At 41.6% G+C, this 23,613-nt stretch overlaps 1 protein-coding gene across 2 annotated transcripts in view; it reads left to right on the forward strand.

Moving 5' to 3' along the window:
* ITCH (itchy E3 ubiquitin protein ligase) overlaps positions 1 to 23,613 on the forward strand; it is a 59,726-nt gene that overhangs the window by 1,998 nt on the left and 34,115 nt on the right. The window contains exon 1 of one of the 2 annotated variants that reach the window (XM_069871740.1): positions 18,679 to 18,746. The exons of the other annotated variant lie outside the window; for it this stretch is intronic. The gene's annotated coding sequence lies outside the window, so the exon portion shown is untranslated. Of the gene's footprint in view, positions 1 to 18,678; positions 18,747 to 23,613 lie in introns of those variants that run through there. 2 annotated transcript variants of the gene reach the window in all.

Raw genomic sequence — 23,613 nt, forward strand, 5'->3', positions numbered from 1 at the left:
CTTACAGATTAAACAGTTATTTTGGGGCTTAAGGGAGATTGAGAGAAGACTATTTATATGAATTTATTAGTTAAGCAGTATCACCTCGGTTTCTCCCCTCAGTTTTCCTTGCCTCTGTGTCTTCTGTGGTGAAAGAGACCTGAAATACTAAGTTGTGATGTTTCTTTGTTTCTAAGTATCAAAATACTTTTGGACAGTCAGCTACAGAATAAATAAGCTAATAGGAAGACAGGTAGTAAAGTACCTTGGTGTTTCTCTTGTAGAGTGTAAATTAATCATTGTTTCTTAAAAAGCTTGCCTTAGGACTGCTTGAAAAGCATGTTTCATAAGCGATTTATAAAATAAATTAATTTTCTTGTATTTTACAGCATAGGCAGCAGGTAAGTTGCTCTCAACAGCATTTTCAACTTGGATCGGTTGTTGATAGCATCTAAGCAAACACCTTTTGTAAATTTAAGCTGTTTAAGCAAAGTGGTAAACGTATTCATCCATAGTGGAGTGGTTTTTGTGTTGCAGCAAAGCCAATGTGATTTCTGCTTAAAAGCAAGGAAGAGAGTCTGTAGGGTTAGAGCAGAAGAAAAAACGTTTGAGATGGTGACAGCGAGCGCTGTCTCTGATGCTGTTTGCTTTTAAGCCTTTCTATTTGGCTGTCCAGTTGTGTTCATGTAATGTGCTAATTTTTGCCAGTCTGCTGTGCTTGGATGTAATTGGAGGAACTGCTTTGTGCCCTTACACCTGAGGAGAGTGAATACACGTGTATAACCTAGAGGACAGAATTTGCCTCATTTGCTGACTGTAACTGTACTTTGCCCAACTACAGAAGCACTTTGAAGTGTGTACTCGTCTCAGAAGAGGAAGGAGACAAGCCATGACTATAGTCCAGCTTGGGAGTGTTCTGTTTTTCTAGGTAGTTACTTTTTACTGTCTCATAAATTGAGTATTTTTAAAGGTTTTAGGCAATCCTTCTTGGGCTTAGTTCGACTGTTAACTAAGCTAGTTCTCTGTCCACAGTTTGGAGGAGGAAAGGTAGTTTTTCTTTATCCTTCTTGTCAGAAGAGTAAAGCCATAAGGGCTTGAGCATTTTCGATTAGTGACTGGCGTTCGGGTTTTGCTTATGGTATTATAGAGCTGATGCAGTTGAAGGATTGATTTTTTTCTTCATAAGAAGTGCAAATGACACTTGGTAGAAATGGAAGTATTGTAACAAACCAGGAAGGAGCATTTTGAAGAAACCAGAGCCCTGTTTCTTATGACCACCTCTTAAGTTATGCCTGGAATTTCTACTTTTACTATACTGGGACATAGAACAAACCTGGTGAAACATCTGGGGCAGATTTTCCCCCCTCTGAGGAAACATGATACTTGATCCTGTTACACTGGTTATTCAAAATAATTTTTTAAAATTTGGCAGGATGTTAATGTGCTGTTCTTTTTTTAAAAGTTTTCTTACAGCTCTTCCATTTAGAAACTGATAATGCCTGCCTTCCACCCACCTGCCTGAGCTATTCAAAACGGTGCTATTAGGAGAGGCCTTTTGTTTCAGTCATGAGCAGAACTCCTTAGGTGTTTGCATTGCGATCATCAGTTTTGAAGTTCAGAGCTTAGACTCAAGTCGTATTGTTGTTTAGCAAGAAAAGACCTGTTCTCTTCAGATGAGTTGTTGAAGTTTCATTTTCTGGAACTCTGTTTCTAATCAAGAAATGAAAGTGAGATGCTTTCCCTACCTGAAATGTGCAGATCTTGGGTTTGGGGTTGGGTAGGTCCGAATCCGGAAGCTGAAGGTTTCAAGACTAGGGAAACAAAAGATCAGCTAAGTTTTAAGGCGATTGTGAATAGCAAAAGGTATAGTAAAGATAGATCTGTAACCTCGTTCTGATTTATTCATTAATTTATCAATGGATGGCCATTTGCAGTGAAATATCCATCAAGACCATAAAATATGTGACTGGGAGCATCTTCATTTAATTAAAAATAAAATGAGCTCTTTGATCTGTTCAGTTTCACATGGTCGTCATGTAACTTCTGCCAGAGCGAGCCACTGTAAGTGGTTACTGCTCTGGTTAGCTCTGTCCCGGCCAGGAGAGTGGAGAAAACTAAGGTGGGCAAGATGCTGAGCAAGTTGAAGAGTGCAAACTGAGATGTGGTTAACAGGCTTTTGGTCGGTGTCCGTCACCAGGGCCTGCTCCTATCCTCAGTGTGAGGTGGCTTTTAATTACGTATTAGTAATCATTACTCTGGCTTGACAGAGTAGTCAGACACCCCAATTTTTATTTCTTCACTGCTGGTTTCATGAACGTGTGAGTGGATTAAGATCTGTTACTCCAAATACTGCATTTGTGCTTTTCTGGTGCCTTCATTTTTGCTCTGCTGGTGCCCTGAGCTGCCCTTCTGTTGTTTTTTTTGTAAAGCAGCTAGATGGAGTGAGTTCATTCTTAATGAGGGTTCCTCAACCTTAAAGTCTTCTTACTTTGGCTTGTCAGAGTCTGAATTAATTGACCTATTTTGATAACTTTGATTAATTCCTTTTCATAGGGCTTGCCTCTATGAGTGTGTGCGCCTTGTACGTATATGTATTTCCTACTGCTGAAAATGTATCATTTCAGAGGCTAGATATAAACTGAGGCAATATATAAATAATATATAAAAACGTTTATAACGCAATAATGTGTTTGGTCTGACCTTTAACCAGGCCTGCTGACCACTGTGGAAGTGATGAGCTGTGTGTTCTTGCTAGGTTTTACCTGAAGTTGAGCACCCTTTCTTATCTCTCCAAGTTCAGACCTCCGTTAGCTGATTCTGCATACCAAGAGTGCTTCACTCTAGGAAGGAAGTGAGAAAAAAGGAAATACAGGAGCTTAAAAGATAAAAAGTAACAATGTGACACTGACGTACTTTTTCTATAAGGATAACAAGACTGCTTCTGTCCTTAAATGTGTGCGCTTAGTCCAGTGCATGTGTTGTCATTGGTGATGCAGGCTTCAAAGCAGCTTCTTTCTCCAGCTGTCTGACTGGGAATGATGTGTAAAATGGTAAGAGGGAAGTGTTGAAGGCTTAGGAAAACCCTCTGACTGTCTCACTTGACATTTACAAAGTTTCTGTGTCTACCCAAACTAAATAGCTGAAGCTTGGCCTCTCAGGATTGTTTTACATTGTGTTATTTAGTAAACAGTGGCCATCTGTAAGGTTTGTAGAAGCCTTGAGCACCTAAACAGACTGAGGAAGACCAATGGGCAGTACTGCTGCAGATAATTAACATACTCTTGTTCGTGCTTGTTAAGTTGAGTTTACCAATAAGACACCAGTATATCTTTTTTAGCATTTTGCAGTCGTGACGTGTGCTGTACATTTGAGTGACCAATTTCCAGAGCAATGCGACATTTGTTAAACATTGCCTGATTCCAGTCTAGTTCAGGTCAATGAATAAGCTGTCACAAGGCAGTGGTGTTCTCATTGCTTTTCTTTTCGTGCATGCATTGAATCAGTGTATTTAGACCCCTGTTCTGAAATATAATTTGGGCAAGGGGATCTGCCCTGTCAATTGGCATTGATGGTGCTTTATTTAGGTGTTCTCAGTGCCATGTGAGGTGTGGCATATCAATACTTCCCTCCTTTCCCTTCTGTTCCACCCCTCATCAGGCCCTCAGAACTACAAGACATCAATGACATTTGGGTTATTAAAGCAAAACATAACGCTTAAGAAAAGTCTTGCTTGCATCTGGGTTATGAATGTTGGATCCAGACAATACTGTCCTGATGGTGCCATTAGAGGTGGAATTGCTTCCATTAATGTGTATCACTTGGAAGCTGAGTGCTCCCTGGGGAATGGTACCTTTGAATGTAGAAGATACTGACTAAATGAAACTCCGTGTTAAGGGTGGGCTGGTGTGGGAATTGCGAGGGGAGAGACTTTGTAGACAGTAATGATAGGGATAGGATCTATTATGGGAGAGCCTGAGCCGCAGCTGGGATTTCTTTGCTTTTGGGGAGTTTTGCTTCCTATTTTTAAAATAGCAAACTCTGTATTTAGTATTTCTGCCCTTATGACTTACAATCAAATGTAGTAAGGTTCTTGTGCATTACAAACTAAATCAAAACAGTATCTGAACCAGATTTAACAGAGCAGTGGTCAGAACGCCTCACACAACTTCAGCCTCAGGATCTGGCAGAAGGCTTTGCTGATTAAGGTCGTTACAGAGGTTTATAACTCATGGGTCTCTACTGTTACTCCAGTACGCGAGTACTTTTTTGGTTTCCCACGTCATGCATGGACAGATAAGCCATTAAGGGATGTGTGTATGGTGTAGTAAGTGAATTACAATCCATGTATGAAATACTTTTACTTAAAAAAATACTATTATTTAAAAAAAAAAAAGTTGTTTGGTAGTTTTCAGGGGCCCTGGGCTTTTTTTCCCCCCCTGGAGATTTACTGAATTTAAACAGATCAGCGGGTGTCACTTTAGCACCAGAACTGGCACAGAGATAAGGAAGGACTGTGTGTCTGGGAGGACCATGATAGGGAAGGTGGCACTGCTCCTTCGTGGCTGCCAGAGCAGAGCTTGCCGCCTGTGCTCCCCTGATACCTGCTGCACTGTACTGCCCACACTCTCACTGAACACTCACTCTGGCTCACTGACAGGTTTAATGTAGCAGACGGTTCTAAGCTTCTTCACAGACCTGTGACCCTTAAGTTGCATCCCTGTATGGTGATTCCTTGGAAACTGAGGGATACAATAATGTCCTGTTAGCAGATAATCCTGTACTTTTGTTTAAATATGCGATTGTCAGTTCTTCATGTGAAGATCTAGGGTGTGAAGACTGAAGCTTTCATTTAAGCGTTTCATTTATTACTACAGTTGGAAGCCTTGGGTAACCCAAGATTTCAGAAGAGAGGTCTACTTTGTCTTCTGATAAATGGTTTAGCCTCACAAAAACCCAAGTTAAATGGAAGTGCTGAGAATATTGAAATAGTGGTGCAGTTCTAAGCCATCTTTTTCCTGTGGTGTCTGTTTTATTTTGCAGAGAGCCGTGAGCTGGACTGTAGCAAGCAGTTGTGGTTTGCAGGCTTGAGAGGGTTGTTACCCACTCCTGGCTATGCTTTCATGTTGCCATCTGGTCACTTGTAAAAGGTTCCTAGGAAGCAGGTAATGGACTTCTGTTGCAATTAGAAAACATGAAGCTGATTCCTGTGGAACTCCAGATCTTGCTTACAGCAGTTTGCAGTTTTAAAAAGGGCACATGCCTCGCTGTATGCTTAAATAATCTCAAATTTTTATTTTTTTTTTTCAGAAATACTCGTTTCCATTATGTCTTTTGGATTCATGTGCTTTACTTTAGTAATACATAATTTAGGTTGGAAAGATGCATACCTGTTTCCAGCTGGCATTGAAGTTAGCACACAAGCATATGACTTCATTTTGTTTCAAATACTCAATTTCTAGTTTTAGTTTCTTTGAATGTTTGTAATGTTTCAGAGGAGCAGCTTATTTTTCTTAGGGGGCAAAGCATGTCTGTTCATACCCCAGTAAGCAGCTGACTAAGAATTTCAGTGCATTGGCTACAGCTGAGTCAAAGTTAATCAAGAGGAGCTGTGTCTTGTACCATCTAATTTTGCATCTACAAGCAAGCACAAGCAGCAAGTGACAAAGGACTGTTTTTAAAGCCATTTCAAATAATCAGCAAATTTGGGATCTGTGGTTGTCACTGGTGGTAGAGAATGATTCATCGTTTCTTTGATGAGCCTGGCCAGGTTGAATTGCAAAGCTGCGCAGGCTGTTTGGATTTGGTTTATTGCTCAGTCCCTACAGGGACAATCTGTTTAGCAAGATTGCTTTTGTCAGGCAATATCATTTGCCAGTGTCTTTCTCCTGATAGCTCAGCCCTTTTCATCTGTGTTTGTGGGGGCAAATAAATGGAGGTTTTTGGGTCTCTCCTCATTGGTTTGCCCCCGTACATGTGTGAACCTTCACCAGTGCTGTCAAACACACTTAAAACAGTGTGCTGTGCAGTTATGTACAGTACGTATAAAAGAATGATGATTAGGTTAATGAGGACAGCAGCTTTACTATTTTTTAGGAAAATACATCTGCTAGATTTGAGGCTTCCAGGTGACAGGTTCTGGGTTGGGTTCTGGGTTTTTAAACTGCTAGTAAACAGCAGCCTTTCAAAAGCCGCATTCAAAAATCATTCTTTAAAACAACTGCATTAGTAGGTGAAGCTGTCATTCTTTATAGTGAGTACAGGTGACAGTGTAATGCAATGGTCACACTTTCTGTTTTCTTTTTTCCGTTCCCCTCAGAGTTAAAAACTTTATGCAGGTTCATTTGAATAAAGGTGTGTTTGAGCCACTGGTAATGAAATGTAGTGCTGAGAAAGGAATGGGGAAATGCGTTGAAGCAAGCATTGAGCTGTAAACAAGGAGAAAAACTAATGGCTGGTGATTACAAAATCCTCTGTAGATGCTGTCCTCTTAACTGCATATATTGCTGCTTCTGAAGGGGCTTGTGTGAAAGCTGCAAGGTGGGTGGTGAAACAGAAGGTGGTGGCCTTGTCTTTTAGTTTACTGTGAGGGTTTACAATGTAGAAATTTTTTTTGTTACTGACACTTCAAAAGTAATGCTGTGGAAATTCAGTTAAAAAAAGCTGTAATACAAAACCATTAAGTTTTCTTTTTTCACCAGATGACAAAGCAACCAGTCATATGGATGTGCTTCCCCAACATATCTACTAATATCCGCCATTTATCTCACTTCTCATGAGCGTCTAATTAAGTTCTGCAATTTCCAAAATTTGCTCATGAAGGTTAATGATTTCTGCCTCTTCAATTGGAAAATAACATGAAACTGTAATCTGAACTGTGCTGCTGTGTGGATATTTCTCTAATAATGAGATAGGGGCTCTAAATGTGTGCACTGGGAACCGAGACATGAGTGACAGTCAGTGGATAGGTTAAAATCATAATGCTGAGCGGTAGAAGAGCACATTGATGTGAATTTATCCGCTTGCTACATAGCTAGATTATGCCTCCATGATTGAGGTAGCTGTTTATGTCACTGGGATTTGTAGCAGCATCATTTTTGTTTGCTTTTAGTATCATAAGTGAAACTCCATTGCCATGCTTTCCCACTGAGGTTTGGTTTCATTTATATAGACACGTAGGAGAAACTTTTAGAAACTGTTAGAGGATCAACATCCTTTAAGTGACACTCCAGGAGAAATTTGTCACTCTTGGGATATTTTTAATGTAAGATGGAGTAATTAGTTTGATTGAAAGTACTGCAGAGATTGGGACAGAGGCTTTATAGATGTGTGGGAGAGATATGGAACAACATATGGGTAAGCATCCGGATTTGCTCTGGAAAGTTATCACCATGTGAGTTAAAGTCAAGGAGATTCTTAAAGGTATGAATAGTTGGACACCTGCCAATAGCTAAATAAAATGTCATTTTGAATAAACAGAGTATCAGCCATGATATTCAATGACTTCCCCATCTCTGATGTTATATAAACAACAGAGTGATACCACAGGTTCCCAGGCAGTGATATGTGAATGTTCTGTGAGGTTTCTTATCAGGGCAGAGGAAAATTAAACTAAGCCTGGAGAGCAGTTTGCATATGAAGTGTATAGAAGCGTTCTTGCTGTTGAGACTCGGCCTTGATTTTTGCATGTTTTCCAGTTTCATATTACCCAATTGTTCCTAATTGAAGCCAGGTAACGCTTTGGTGTGCACAGTCTTGGACATCTGGTAGGAGACTAACTCAAGCTGTGTTGCTTTGAGCAGCACTCAGGTAAATGGGAGTAGATTTTAAGTGAGGAAAAAATACCTAGTGTAGACTCGTACGTCAAGTTTTAATATAGGACTTGGGAAAAGCTGTAGAAATTAAAGTAGATGACACTGAAGATGATTACTTAACCTGAAGCAGGTAACCAGTAAAACTGCAGCTGTAATAAATAACTGGGCACTGAAAGGAAACCTTGAGTTGAAAAAACCTGAATCAACATAACCAACTCAATAAATATCTTTTTAGCAGAGAAATCTGCTGCAGGACAGAGGTCTAAAGAGAACAACAGGAAGAACAGGACAGGTACAACAGGAATTACTGAAGTTGTTGTAGGGAAGTTAAAGAATCACAGAATGTTTTGGGTTCAAAAGGACTTCTGAACACCGTCTGTTCTAGTCCCATCTGCTTCAAGCAAGGCCCTTTAGAGCGGTCAGTAAGGTGTTCAGTGGGGGTTGGAATATCTCTGAGGGCGCAACTTGAACTCTCGTGGCAACCTTCTCCACTATTCAACCACCTCACAGTAAAATAAGTAGCTAAATCCCCTGGTTTTAAGTGGAATTCACTGTATTTTAATTTGTGCCCACTTCTTGTTGTCCCACCAGTGAGCACTGCTGGAAGAGTCTGGCTTCATCTTTTTTGACCCCTTATGGCCCCTTCAGGTATTTATTACACTGATAAGATCCTCCCGAGCATTCTTTTTTCTGGGCCTCACAGTTCTGGCTGTCTAAGCCTCTTCCCGTATGTCATGTTCCAATCACTTTATTACCTCTCTGCCTCTTTCCTGGTGTCACTCCAGTATGTCTGTGTCATTCTGGATTTGGGGAGCCTGCAGCTAGACACGGTAGCACCAGACGTGCTCTCACCAGTGTTGAGTAGAGGGGAAGCACCACCTCCCTCGTCCTGCTAGTGATGCCTTTCATTAGGTGGCCCAGGATGTTGGTGACCCTTGTTTTTGCTGCAGGGAAGCACTGCGAGTTCAACAGGACCGCTGTTTTCTGCAGAGTTGCTCTCTGTCCAAGTGGCCCCCAGCCTTTACTGGTGTGTGGGTTAATTGCCCCCCAGGTGCAAGACTTTGCACTTCCCTTTGTGAACCGTTTGTTGCGTTGGCATGTCAGAATGTTCACTGGGAGTGAGCTTGGTCCCATTGTGCAGGTCATAAATGAAGTAGTTAAGCAGTACCCCTGGGGAACAGCACTAATGACTGGCCTCTAACTTGGCTCTGCGTTGCTGGTCATACCCTTCCAGCCTCCCAGTCAGCCAGGTTATCAGTTCTTCCCACAGTCCTCTGTCTGCCCGGGATTTATCTCCTCTATGAGGATGTTACAGGAGAAGAGTCAAAAGACAGTCAGCATCGACTACTGTCTTCTCAACTACGAAGTCATCTTGTCATAGAAAGCTGTTGAACTGATTTCCCCTTCGTAAATCCATGCTGACTGATCCAAATCACCTTCTTGTCCAGATTATCTTTGGAAATGGCTCCTATGAAATCTGCTTTCTGACCTTCCCCGAGACTGGGATGAGATTGACCAGCCTGTAGTTTCTTGGATCATCCTTCTCGCTCTTTTGAAGAAAGGGGTGACATTTGCTTTTCTTCAGTACCCAGGAATGTGAGAAGTCCCTGCAGGAGCCAAGTGACCTTTTCTTTTTCACATGGCACAGTGTGGGCTCCACTGAGCTCATATGTGGCTACAGAGATTTAGCAGAGATTGTAGTTTTGAGGAATGATTTTCTCTGGTGCTTGGAATTAATGGGAAAAGAAACTTAGTTTTTCAACATCTCTGTTGATGCTGAATGCTTCTTGAAATTTATCCTTCTTGTAAAAAGAAATGTTTGTATTTACATAGAGAGTAGCACTCAGCTGCTGGTCTTTTTTCCACAGGAAACAAATAGTTCTGTGGTTCAGCTCATTGCTTAGACCTCAGAGAAATGCAGGCTGTTACCCTGTTAGAAGACACAAATACTTTGTGCTTTAGGACAGAGCTTTTTTTTTACCTGCAGTATTATAATCGTTCAACTTCAATAGATATATGCTTTAAATGCAGTCTTAATCTAAAAAGTTCCTGATTGTTTGCCTAATTTTAATTGCTGTGGTCATATCATTCTAGTAGTTTTGCAGAAGCAATTTTCTAACCTAGATTTTGTGCAGAAGAAAGGAAAAAGCAGGTCTATCCCAGTGACAGAAAGTGGGAATGTTTGGGGTTTCTATTTTATTTTTTTATAAAGCAAAATGCTCTGTGAAAGAATCTCTGAAACTGTCAAACTAGAGTGCAAGCTGGAAGTCTTGAAGCAAAGTGACTGAGCAAACTCATACATGGAAATACTCATATCCACATTCACAGCATTAAAGAAAACAGAAATAATGCAAAAGGAGTTTGAATCAGTGGATATAACATAGAACTGTGGAGGTTTTCCACACAGCCAGGGAGGAAACAAGGAGTGGAGTGCATCTGCATCAGGGTTTCACCTGTTTCAATTTGGATGAGGTCTGTTCTTTGGAAATTAATCCCCTGCTTGTTCTGCACTTTGATTTGACTTGTGAAATGAGCTTGGGTCAAGGAAGCTGAAGGCTGCACCTCAAATCCTGGGTTCAGTTTTGGGTCCCTCACTAAAAGACAGACATCTGGGTGCTAGAGCATGTCCAGAGGAGGGGAACAAATCTATTAAAGGGTCTGGAGAGCAAGCCTTATGAGAGACAGCTGAGGGAACTGAGGCTATTTAGCCTGGAGAAAGGGAGGCTGAGGGGAGACCTCATTGCTCTCTGCAGCTCCCAGAAAGGAGGTTGTAGCCGGGTGAATGTTGCTCTCTTCTCCCAAGTGACAGGCACAAGGACAAGAGGAAATGGCCTCAAGTCACTCCGTGGGAGGTTTAGATTAGACATCAGGAAAAATTGCTTCACTGGAAGGGTTATAGGGCACTGGAACCTCCTGCCCAGGACAGTGCTTGAGTCCCCATTCCTTATAGTGTTTAAAGGACAGATAGATGAGGTGCTCAGGGATCTGGTTTAGTAGGGAACAGGTATGATTTGGTTTAGTCTCAAAGGTCTTATCCAACTAAGCAATTCTATGAATTGCTCCTGGGTGAAACTAAACTGGAAGCTGCAATCCATCTGGTGTGGGGCTGTGGGATCAGAGCAGAACTGTTCCAACATGAGACTCCAGAAATGTATCCCATGTCAGCACTGGGTCTGCAGATCTATCTTACTTCCTAGCTCAGCTTCTTTTACATTGCACTGCTTGCTGATGGATGTATCTACAGCAAATCAGATGAAGGAAGGTACAGCCAGAGTTCAGAGACTGCCATCACCAGAAATAGGCTGCTGCCACTCTGAAAGGTGCCAGAACAAAAAAGCAATGTGGAGTACAGTGTTTGTGCAAGGTGTGTGCAAGGAGTTTTGACAAGGATTAGAGTTTAGGAGGTGAAAAATGGGTCTGTGTCAAAACAGCAAGTGAAGTTTAGAAGCCGTAAGGCAATGCATTAAGTTAGAAGGGAATATTTTTTAAATACAACTTTTAGAAAGGAATTATTTTTATTTTCCTTGACTGCATGTAGTATCAACAAGTGTAGAGAATGAAGAAGTAATAAAAGTCTTAAAGAAGAAAACAGAAGAAACAACCCCCCAAAAAATCTAGATTCATAGAAAAGGAAGCATTTATGTGGATTCTTATTAATAAAACATGTGGGGAAACACTTCCTAAGGTGTTAAAGGAATAGCTCTTACATTCACTGACCCCAGAACTATTTTTGCAAAATAGTGAGATGGAGAATGCTTCAGAAGTCAGCTCAGAAGCTCCTCTCAGTCTGTCAGTTGAGAGCTCTATGAAACGAATGTGCGAACATACCCTGGAAAAATTACTGCACTTCTAGGAATGAAGTTGTGTAAATAAATCTTGTCATGAAAAACGGGGTTTTTAATCATTCAATTATATATGCCCTGTGGTTTGGTAAAGCAGTTTGATTTATAGTTTGCATGAAGGCCTGAAAAATGTGAATGATCTTGACTATGAGAAGTTCCTCGTGAAACAAGAGCAGGTTAGTGATTGAACTGGATTGGGAGGCGACTGCTTAGAGGCAGTTGTGTTTGGAGTTCACCTCTTTCACTGTAGTCATTCTGTTTCTCCATACTTTTGTAAATACAAAGAGGGATGGAGTTCCTAAGGAATGCATCTCTAGGTAACCACGTATTTTAACTTTTGTGTTGAATATGTTGTGGTTCTCTTGATAGGTTTTAGCAGCAGTGCAGCAGGGATATGTGAGTGATGAGAATGTCAGACATTTGTACACATATCTGCGTTAGGAAAATGGATATGCATTTGGGTAAAACCACAAAGCCATTCACTTTGCTGTTATTATAGCTCGAGACTTGCATATCTGTTGAGATACCTTCATTACAACTTATGTCTCGGCACTAGTTTAGTGTACTGAATGTTTTTGAGGCATGGAGCAGCCTGGTCTAACTGTGCAGTTGGCCCTGTTCCAGGAGGGTGTTGGACAGGATGACCTCCAGAGGTCCCTTCCAGCCTGAATTATCGTGTGGGTCTCTTAAAGAAAACATTTGGGAGGAAATTAGAAAGTAATTCATAGAAGCATGTTCTCGTTTAAGATACCCTTGCTTCCTTGTATGGTCTTTCAGTAACACATCTTAATTTGTGTTATTTTCAGACCATGTTTAGATAGATTTTAAAGTGCACTGCATAGGAGAGAACAAAAATATCCCTAGGGAGGTTCTGAGAGATAAGATAGAAGTGCTGCCTGGCGGTTGTTTAGACTCTGTTCTGAAACATCCAAGAGTAAAAACAAGCAAACTCTTCTCATTCCGTGTGAAATTTTTCATGAGGCTTTGTACTACGACTTTAAGTCAGGCACTCCTGTTTACTTTCTCTCCCTGTCCTTAATTTTCTGGACCCTTCATAACAGGCAAAATTTTGATTTCTATGGTTTTTTTTTTTTTTCTTTTGAAGTTATCTTTCATGTGTTTTATGTGAAATAACTTCTAACTCTTGAATGTCTTTGTTTTAAGTATGGAAGTGTTTTTTTCCTGACTACTTCTATGAACTTCTTGTATTTTGGGGGGCACTGTTAAAACTGTAAGAAGCTCAGTAAAAGGGATGTGATTGGAAATACCTCTTCCAGGCAATCATCAGTTAATAGATTACAAGTAAGAAAATTACTTACAGGGGAAAAAATAACTTACAATTTAAACTTAATATTTTTGCTCTGGGTGATGACATTAGGATTATTTCGTCGCCCTAATTAAAAATTAATTGAATAACATGAATAAGTAGCTTATGGCTTGTGGATTTGTGTGACCATCTCTGCTCACCTCTCTGTCACGTGGCTGAAACAGTGATAAGCAGAGGCCTCTGGATAAATTCTTTCCTTCCCATAGTGACAGGCAGGAAGAGACTCTGGGTAAAGTTCTTCAGATGATTTCTTTTCCGTGCTCTCATGGTAAGGTCTAACATAACCGGGTGCAACGTCAATATGAGTATTGGACTGAGATGCTCAGGACTGGTTTTGGGTTTTTTTTTCAGGAACTTTTTTGCCTCAGCTGAAGAGTAAACATAACTGTGGGGGTAGATGAGATTTTATAGGTCAGCCAGAACAGAAAATATTGCTGCTTTTAGTAATTCTTGTGTTTTGTAACTCTTGAACTTCTCTTCAGTCCTCCTTTGTGCTCAGAGTTGTCCTTTGTGATAAAGTTAGAGTGGTGTTAATAACCATAATCTCCAAATCACAGAAGAAATGCATGCATTTCTACAGATAGGGTGCAATGTCACTTAGGTAACTGGAACTGAGGCAGTGTGCTGTAGGGTATTTTGTGAAACAGCTGCAATTCAAAGAAAGCTCTGATGCCTTTAAGTTCTCCATCCGCTGTTAGTGCATGGTTTGACAGCAACCGTGTGTAACTATCTAGGCACACTGTCTGCTTTTTCCTTGAGAAAATTCTCTTCCAAAGTTACCACTGGAAAATGTTTATGCTTCCTAGCTACTTTCTTTCTAGAAACATAAAAGTGTTGGGTTTTAAAAGTGAAATATAAAAGTACCTGATTGTTGATTACATGGCTTCTGTCTTGGTAACTGCCCTTCAGCTTACAGCACAGATTGGGGTTTTTTTAACCTATATTTCTGCAAAACTCCATAAAGGACATGGTTCCAGTGCAAGGAAGTAGAAGAATGAAGAGGGAAGGCTAATTTCTACAAGATGTGAGGGTTCTGCTTTCTGGAACTTAGTGCCTTTTTGTTAAAGATGTTTAATATCAATGTAACGGTCCTAATAGCAGGAATTGTGTAAGGTCAGAGGAACTTTGGTTTTTGGAGGTACTTCTTTCCCTAAGAAAGAAGAATATTGCTCATTGTGAGAAGTTGATTCAGTACATCATCCGCAGTTCTAGAGTCTCTTCAGGTCAGCAGCTCTCTAGCCATGATGCTGTCAGCTGGTAGGTTTCAGTCATGAGTTTCATTTGTATGTTGGAAGCTGAACTTTGTTTAAACCATCCGAAAAGAAATGTGATTCCTGGATATTCTACCTCCTCCCCTGCCCCCAAGTGACACAGGGGAGTGGGGAATGGAGATTGCAGTCAGTTCATAACGCTGTTTGCCAGTCCTTCCTCCTCAGGCTCTCCCTCTGCTCCAGTGTGGGGTCCCTCCCATGGGAGACAGTTCTGCATTAACTTCTCCAAGGTGGGTCCTTCCCCTGGGCTGTGGTTCTTCACAAACTGCTCCCGCATGGGGTCCCTTGCACAGGGTGCAGACTTCAAGGAGCAGACTGCTTCAGCGTGGGTTCCCCATGGACCAGAGGTCCTGCCAGCAAACCTGCTCCCAGGTGGCCTCCTCTCCAGGAACTGCAGCCCCTGCCAGGAGCCTGCTCCTGTGTGCTCTCTGCAGGCTGGAACTTCGTTCAGGGCACATCCGCCTGCTCTGGTGTGGGGCTCTCCGCAGGCTGCAGTTGAGTGTCTGCTCCACCGTGGTCCTCCATGGGCTGCCGGGGATCAGTCTGCCTCACCATGATCTTCACAACAGGCTGGAGGAAAAGCTCTGCTCTGACACCTGGAGCACCTCCTCCTCCCGTTCTTTCTCTGACCTTGGTGTCCGCAGAGATGTTTCTCTCATTTTCTCACTCCTCTCTGCTGTGCAGTGTTTTTTACCTTTTCTGAAATAAGTTCTTACTGAGATGCTACCAGCATCACTGCTGGGTTTCACTTTGGCCAGCAGTGGGTCCCTTTTGGAGCCAGCTCTGTCCAGTGTGGGCGTAGCTCCTGGTGTCCCCTAACAGTGGCCACCCCTGCTGCTCCCGTGCTGCCAAACCCTTGCCACATAAATGCCATGCAGCCACTTACCATGGAGACAGGTTTGGGGCTTAATCTGATTTGTTGTCTTTGGTAAGTTAAGTTAAAATGTGCTGTACTAATACCCTTAGGATTTGCTACTGCAGCAAGAAAAGGCCACCACCAGCGATTTGAAAATCTTGACCTCTTAGGTCAGCGTCCAGAGGAGGGGGCCTGGGAAAAGAGTTTTGCCCATCATGAAATAGATAGAAGGGCACAAACCCACATAAACAGGCTTGTACTTTGCGACTGTATTGTCAGCCCATGGTAACACCTGGGCCCTTTCAGCCATCAAAGGAAGAAGCTTGAATATCTGGTTTTGTGAATGAAAAACAGTTTGTCTGGCTTTGTGAGGAGCCAGACACGTCCTTTCTTTTTTGTACGTCCTTTCCTTCTGGTCCCCGGATTGTAATGTGGCTCTGGTTGAGCACTTCTACTGAAGCTTCCTCACCGAAGTGTTGAGGTGAAATGTAGCTCTGAGTCAATTCAGTGTTGTGTGGCAACTGTTTTTTTTACAAAAGGTGTTAAAAAGAGTTTAAATGATCAAAAGCATTTCTAAAAGCAGTGGTTTGTAAAATTCAGGAGTTAATCCAGATAATGTCCAGTTAATACAAGTAAATCCAGCAGTTGAAGAATGTGTTTATGTTCACAGTGATGCCAGGTTCATTGTTTTCTCCTCTTATCTTCCTGGTATTATTGTAGTTCTCGCTGCGGTGGGGTAACGTGGGTGCCACGTTTCATGTCTTTTGTTTTCCAGCGGTGCTATTTAAGAACCAGCCATTTTAAGCTTTGCTTGATTTCTAAGGTTCTAGCAGGGAACCAGTTTTAGCGCAGTGGTTTGCATATATGAATTGTTGTCCTCTTTGAAATGGATTGTACCGTGAGAGGGAAGTGGCAGAAACAAAAATAGACCAGCTCTTTGTTTTCACAAATGGTTTTCATTATCTCGCGCAGCTCTGCAATGGCTTTTCTTGCCAGGCTGTTTGGAATCAAGCAAAAGGCGTAGGATGTTGATGTAAGCTGCTGTCTTTTTTTTTCTGCTCCTCTTTGAGCATTTCTTAAGTCAGTGGAAGCCAACATCCTTTTAGTTAGGGAGGATCTCACTGGCAAATATCAGAGTTGGCAGCAGAACCTATGTTGTGCCTTTTGTCCCACCCACCACAGTTTTAGCCTAAGAACAGCTTGTGGTTGGGGAACAGCTGGTGTACTACGGAAAGGAGAAACCACTGGTGAATTACATGGGTTCTCTTCCTTGAATTTTGCATGTTGCTCCTGTTTCTTTCCATGTAATTGTGTCTATTCTTTTGATACTGAAGAAATACCATTAAAAAGAAGTCATCTCTGATGTTTCTCCTGCAGTGCAGGTCACACACGCAGGCTGCTCTGTGCACAAAAATGCTAATGAACGAATTCTCTGATTTTGATGTAAGCCTTGGTTGGGAGGCCTGGAGACTATTTACTTCAGATTGCAAGCAGGGTTGTGGGAAGCATTTTCCTCTGCAGGTTGAAGTTGAAAGACCAGTTTTTCTAATCTGTGCAGTTTGCATAAGGAACACTGGTGATCCCTGGTGTTCAGTTAGAAGTTAGAGCACATGTATGGCTGTCTGGCTGCAGCGTTTCCAGAGTTTTATTGTGTCTTTCCTTGGGCAGTCTCTGTGTTTGGATAGTCAGGGTAGACGTTGTGCAGCTTTTCCAACCTAGAAACTTTGGCTTTAGAATAGTTTCCCATGTTTAGTTCTCTTTTGAAGTACTAGAAATGTAGGAAAAACAAGGAGTCAGGGCTGAAGATCAGTGTTGTGGAAATAATTGTCAGTGTTTTTAGGGAATGTGTTTAAGGCTGTTGGTCTACAGTTCCTTAGTCTTTGCTATTGTAACTTTGTGACACAGGACAGGACCATCTCTTATCCTGTTGTAGGATATTGGTATGGTGTCAGGTTGATAGTCATTCATGTTGGGTATGAGATCTCAGGAAATCAGTGTAACAAAACTCAGTGGGGATATTACAGGAAGGGGATGTGATAATTTTAAGGTCTCAAAGCAGTCTTATCCACATGCACTCATTCTCTCACATGTTTCATTTACTCTATCTCTCAGAGTCACGTACTTGGAAGCACCAGGATGTTTTGTGTTGAGGTAGTATAGCCAGTGTGTCTCACTGCAACTTGGAACTAGCGCTGTCTGTCAACTGCCCCTCATACTTGGGTTTATTTTGATGACGACAAACTACTATATAGACAGATACTGTATATCCTTTGGGAGTCACGAGTTGGTTTTACACCAATCCTTTGCTTTAGAACCTGGCTTGTTTCAGCCTCCATAAACCGTAAGTGAAGGCTAGTGCTAGCTGTTTTTTCCTGGTTTGGGATATCTGTATCTATAGGTGCAGTAGGTTTTCCTGTTGGGCTAACAGGAAGAGGAATGACATATGCCATGTACCGTAACCCTGTCGGCACTCTCCTCTTGAAAGCACAGGCTCTTTGCTGGCCACTCATCTCTGCTGTAGTCTTGTCAGAGTGACACACACAGTCCTCAGTTTCATTGCTGCAATTCTTACCAATTAAAGCCTTTCTTTTAAACCTCTGTTTTGCTGTGTTTTCCTTTTTATACACATTTCCATTCCTTCTTTGTCCATAGCAATCTTATCTCCGTTTCAGTTCTCTACAAGGTGTACTTACTTGTAGCAGAAAAACATACAATAGAAAGATTCCAGATGGTGGTTTCCCAGAATGCATTCAGATAATGCCACTTATAAAATAGAATTAGACTTGTGGATTTAAGAGAGATGTGACTCCTGACTCTGATACACCACTGTGCTTTGGGAGGGTGTAGAAATGATAGTTTGTAAACAGACATAAGGAGTAAGTGATGCCTGTGCTGAGCCAAAAGTACAATGGAGTGTATATGTTGTATACATGAATTAGGGGAAAAATGTAAAATAGACGTATTTAAGGCCATAAAATGAGTGATGCTTCTACTTCAATGATAAGGATTCGTCATTAGAAAGTCATAGAGTCATAGAATCGCTTGGCTGGAAAAGACCTTCGAGATCGAGTCCAACCATACCTATACACTACTAAACCATATCCCTGAGCACCTTGTCTGTTCATCTTTTAAACATTTCCAGGGATGGTGGTAGTAGTCTGTAGCAGGGACAAGACAGAAGCTGAGCAGCTCTTCTCCTGTTTTTCATGGTTCATGTATCTTTCTTTTCCCCCCACTGCAGCCTCTGAAGGTCATGTCACTTGGGTTACTTCCCAAACTGATTAAATTTTATTTCCCACAAATATATTTTTAGCTGGTGTATTGAATTGGCCCAAGTGTTGTCTTTGAGTCTGCCTCTCGCTGGTTCTTATCAGCACAGCTGCGTGTGTGCTGGCTTTGTAAACAGTTAAACTGTGTGTGTACGAGCAAAGGGAGGTGCACCTGCAGCGCTAAGGGCTGTATCCGTATCGGTGCCGGCTCACGCCTGGTGAGGGAGGTCACCGATAGCAGTGGAGACAGGGCAACAGCAGCTCGATAACTCAGCCTGAAGTCTCGTTTTGGGCCCAGTATGCACATCTGTTCAAGAAAACAAGTTATCTGGATGTTACGTTTCTGCAGGCATATTATGGCAAAGACTGCTTGGATTTTACTGTGTTTTCAGTAAGTAGCTGTGGTGTTGCTCATATGCAGTAATGGCCAAGGGAGCTAAGAAATATTCTACTATTAAAGCCTCTTTCTTTCTATTCCTTATATAAACATGCCTTGATGCAAACCCCATAATTGCTTCCTTTTGCATTGTGTACTCAACACTCCTATAATGTGTCTGTTCGGTTCTTCCTGGTTGATTACTCAGCAGTTTCTGTCTGTCTGTGTGCTTACTTGTTTGTGCAAAACTGACCATATCCTTAAAACTTATTTTAGAGGCTAAAAAAATAAAATGTAAACAAATAAAACCAACTTTGTCAAGCCACTTTTTAAGATGAAACTTGAACAGTTAAAGTATCTGCAAGTTTGCTAACCAAGTTGCCAAACTCGCTGGCTCTGCTGAGGCTTACTGCACAATTACAGCTAACGTGCAAGAGAAAATAACTTTTCCACAGTATGTATGCCTAAAGTGAAAAAGGGGCTTTGCTGTTTGGGGGAAGGAGAGGAAGCATTCGTATTTAATTTCTTGCACACAGAAAAATGCAGTATTGGTGTAAAGAGCTTTCTCTGGAATGCACAGCCTGATCTCTTAATTATCTGTAACTCCTACCTATGGATAAAATATTAACTGTTGTGAAGGGGAGATGGTGCATCTTGCATGCTGTTTTTTAAACAAAATGGCCTATATTTTACCCATTTCCCAAAAGTCTGTATTCCTGTGCTACAGGGAGCTTCTCAAACTGTTGTTAAAATTACTGGGTATATTAAAGAACTTTTTCATGATGTGATTGTTTCTACTGGATTATTGAACCAGCAAATGCACTGTGAATTGGAACACCTGTAAAGAGCAGTTTAGCCTGTTCTTAAAATTAATTACCAACCATCAAGCTTACAGCAGGCAACAATGTGCAATTATTTCAGTGTTTTTTTAAATTATAAAGAGCCCGTGCCAACATATTTTCAAAGCTCTGTGTGTGTGGTATACAGTCACAGGGTTTCATTCTGACCTAGTTGAGTCTTCTTTCAAATCCATGTGAAAGAAAATAACCATCCTCCATCAGTCAGTTCTTCAGCAGCTGAATCCCATTGCTGAACAGAATTGGTGTCACCCTCTGAAGGTCTCTCAAGCCTTCAATAGTATTTTGCTTTCGTTTGTACCCTCAGGTTTTGTGGGGCAAAATGCTCCTTCCCACCTCTTCCCTTACTTTGCTTTAGTGAAGAAGCACTTGGAGGTCCTCGTCTCCCCACTTCTTGTGATTTGCTAAAAGGAAAAGAAATGAGGATGCTCCCGTTCTGCCTTCCCTTTTCTGAAGGTGTTTGTAGCACCTGGGCTGTGCTCCTCTAGAATGGCTCCTCTCTTCCATGCTACTCACACAAACACATCTGTTCGTAGAGTTTGCTGTCTTGGATTGAAATGCCACTGGAGATGATGCAGCGTGGCCTGACGCCATCAGGTTGTGCCACCTGGCTTTGGAGAAAGCACTTTGGTTACGGGGGGATTTCAGAGAGCTGAATCCCAAAAGGATGCATGGACAGAGTTTCCTACTGTGAGGGGAGTTTATTGCAAGCAACGTTTGCTCAAACCTGCCCAAGTACAAACAATGGTGTATGCGATGGTGAAGCCGAGCGTGATTTATCTAATCATCTACACATTGTGGTGGCATGTTAGAAAAACAAACAAAGCTATGTGGGGGTAGGTGTGCAGCCACTGGAGCAATTCAATCAAGCATTTGAATGGTTTATTTTAACAAAAAGAAGATACGAACTCTGTATTATTATATGTTATATAGATTATTTGCATATAAAAGTGTCATTTTCATTTCTAAGGCTATTACATGTACATAGAATCATAGAATAACCAGGTTGGAAGAGACCCACCGGATCATCGAGTCCAACCAATGATCATACTAAAAAAAAAAAAAAGCTAAAAGCTACCTTGCTTTGTGTCACAGCTTCGAAACTTTTCAACCAGTGCTCGTAAACTTCAGCTTTTGGCAGGCTTCTTGGAAGTGAGTAGCAGCATCTGAGGGGAAAAAATGGCAAGAGGAGCTGTAAAGCAAAACCAGAACAAAGAAACCCCAACAAAGCCAAAAAAACCCAAAACAAATGCAAATCCCTAAATATTTACAAAGATGTCCATAATTTTCTACTACAGAAAACACTTAAGCCTGCATTCCCAGTGGTTTGAAGTGGGAGTTTCAGCTTGTTAAAGTATGTGTTCCATTACAGTGGATTTATAAAGCAGACAGTAGAGTTCAGAATGATTTCTCACATTGTATTTTTGTTTATAAAATTCTTATAACAGACTTCGAAAGCAATCATTGCACTGCCTTCCACTGGCAAGGAGCCCGAAGGTCTGCATGGCTGCAGTGCTTGTTGGTGTTCACAGCTGATGGGCTGTCGACGTCTCCAGCCACTGACAGAACCGCTTGTCTTAAATAAAGGCATTGGCTTTTCAAAGAATCTAAATATTGTTTCTATTGGAATAAAACTAAATGAAAATATTTTAATAATGATTGAAGAGTGGATGTTGTTTATTTTGTGATTAAATTTAGAAGTGGCCCTAGGCTGAGTTGAAATGGTATACGGCGTTACCATCACAAATAGCTGTGATGCAGTAGTTCCTTACCAAACAGACTTATATATTTGTTACACAAACACAGAGGAGTTCAATGCTACAAATTAAGTTTAAATGTAGAAATCTGCTGGATGTGTGTGATGCGTGGGATTCTTGTCTTTTGCAATCTCTTTGTTCTTCTTCGAAGTGTAGTTAGTTAATCATCACGGATTTTTATTCAACTAATTAATGTATTTTAGCCCTGTTTCCTAAGAAAATGAGCTGTATGCAATTCCACCTGCCAGTCCTGTTCTGCGCTCCTCTTCCCCTTTTCCCATGTGTTGCACTGTAAACTTTCTTACTTGCTGATCCGTTCCAGCTGAAAACTGATGGAGACGGAGGTATCAATGTTGATTTAATTTCTGTCAGTTATGAGAAACCTGCAGAGAGTCTACACCTGCACGGCAGGGAAGGGGCTTAAATTAGTGCCCAGCTGAGAGAAAAGCTGCAGTGTGAGTTCCATGATTATCCCGGCTGGATGCCTGGCTTGGAACCAGCTCTTCTGCTTGCTGAGCCTTTCTCAGCCGGCAGGTAAGGGGAGCAGGAGAGGCGTTGGGGCCAAGGTATTGGAAACTGTGAAAAGAGGAATAGGGTTATGGAGACGCAGGGCATGGGTCAATTGCTGCTGATGCCTCTGCTGGAGCTCTCCTCCTTTTTCCTGGGGGACCAATGGAGCCGGCTTGAAGGGCAGAGCCTCTGGATTTTGACAAATGTGCAATTAAAATAAGACTCTTCAGTTTTATTTATCAAAAATAATTAGAAATTTTATAGTTGCTGAGAAAACCAAACAATGTGTGATGTCATTTCTGTGTTTAGAAGTATTTGGAAGCAATACATTCTTGGAATTTTACCTAAGCTAGTTCTTGGGGAAAGCTGTGTCTCACTACGGACACACTTTCCAGACATGCTCACTTGGTGGGTGTTTTCAGGACAGTTGTTTCAGATGTGATTAAACTGCTAGAAATTTTCTGCATATTCTCAATGAAAATACTCAAATATTAATGAAACTGTTTTAATGAGTGTATTTTGCAGGATTAGAAATGAAGTTAACTTTAATGTGTGCTTCTGAATGAGTGTTGTATGCTCTGTGTGCTCTCTGTATGACTTCAGGTGAAAATTATCACCTTCCGTAATTGTGATTGTACTATGTGCAGGGTTATTTCTCCAGGTGGGAAATAGCAGCTCTTCTGTAGATGTGAACTCCTTTAAGCTCTCCAGCCTGCCTGCATTGATCTGGACACTGTTCAGCCGCCTTCTTAAAGCACGAAGGATACCTGAGGAGTTTTGATAGAACTAATCACAGAATCAAGATTAACAGTTGTCCTCTGAATGTTGTAGACTACATTTGAACTACTGTTTGCTTCAGGAGGATTTAGGTTTGTGTGATTCACATCTGGAATCTGGTAATTAACAGCACTGAACTCTACAGATAGTGCTATACACTGTAATATTTAAGCAAGTTGTTAGTACTTTTTCGGTGGGGTCATATTCTCTGGTAGGTAAACCTGGCATCGGCAAGCTGTCCAATGCAAGAACTCCCCGTTTTACCACCTTGGAAATACCTGTGTAGCAGTGGTGTCACAGTAATTGTCACTGCATACAGACTTCTGCTTTGGGTGCAGCCTCTAAAAAGAAAGTTGCAATATTCAAATCCAGTCACCTTGTACAAATGCTGTTTGCATGGTGTGCAGAGGGTAAGCCATGCACTTACTGAGGCTGCTTGTGCTGTTACCAGTGGTACATTAGTACGTGCAGCCTTTTTACACTCAAGACACAGACAGCAGCAGCTTCAGCTCATGCATTACCGTCCTTGTTGGAAATCGTGTTCTGTGCAGAAAATTACCTGAGAACTGGCACATGGTATTTGCTCCAATTTGGGTTCCAATTTGGTGCCTGACCAAAGGTGTGTGGCAGTGGGCAGGGAGATTGCCGTGCCGGATTAGCCAGCGCCTTGGCCAGGGCACCTGAGCCCAAGGAGAGAGAGGTCAGACCCGCAGGTGGAGGAATGGCTTTGCGGTAGGTTGTGACCAGGGAAAACAATGAGGACGTGGCACAAAGGAGGGAACATGGCTTGAGAGGGATGCAGTAAGCAGCCTGGAAGTTGTGTCCAGCTTGTAACTTGGAGTCTTCAGTAACCCATTCACTTTCCAGTGGACAATCTGCCGTATAGGACTTGTGGATACATATCTACTTTCGTTGGGAAGGGATGTTGAGCTGAAAATGTATTTTTGAAAAATTAATAGGAGATAAAGATATTTGAGTATT

The sequence above is a fragment of the Phaenicophaeus curvirostris genome, chromosome 18, assembly GCF_032191515.1.
Source record: "Phaenicophaeus curvirostris isolate KB17595 chromosome 18, BPBGC_Pcur_1.0, whole genome shotgun sequence".
NCBI classification, from domain to species: domain Eukaryota; kingdom Metazoa; phylum Chordata; class Aves; order Cuculiformes; family Cuculidae; genus Phaenicophaeus; species Phaenicophaeus curvirostris.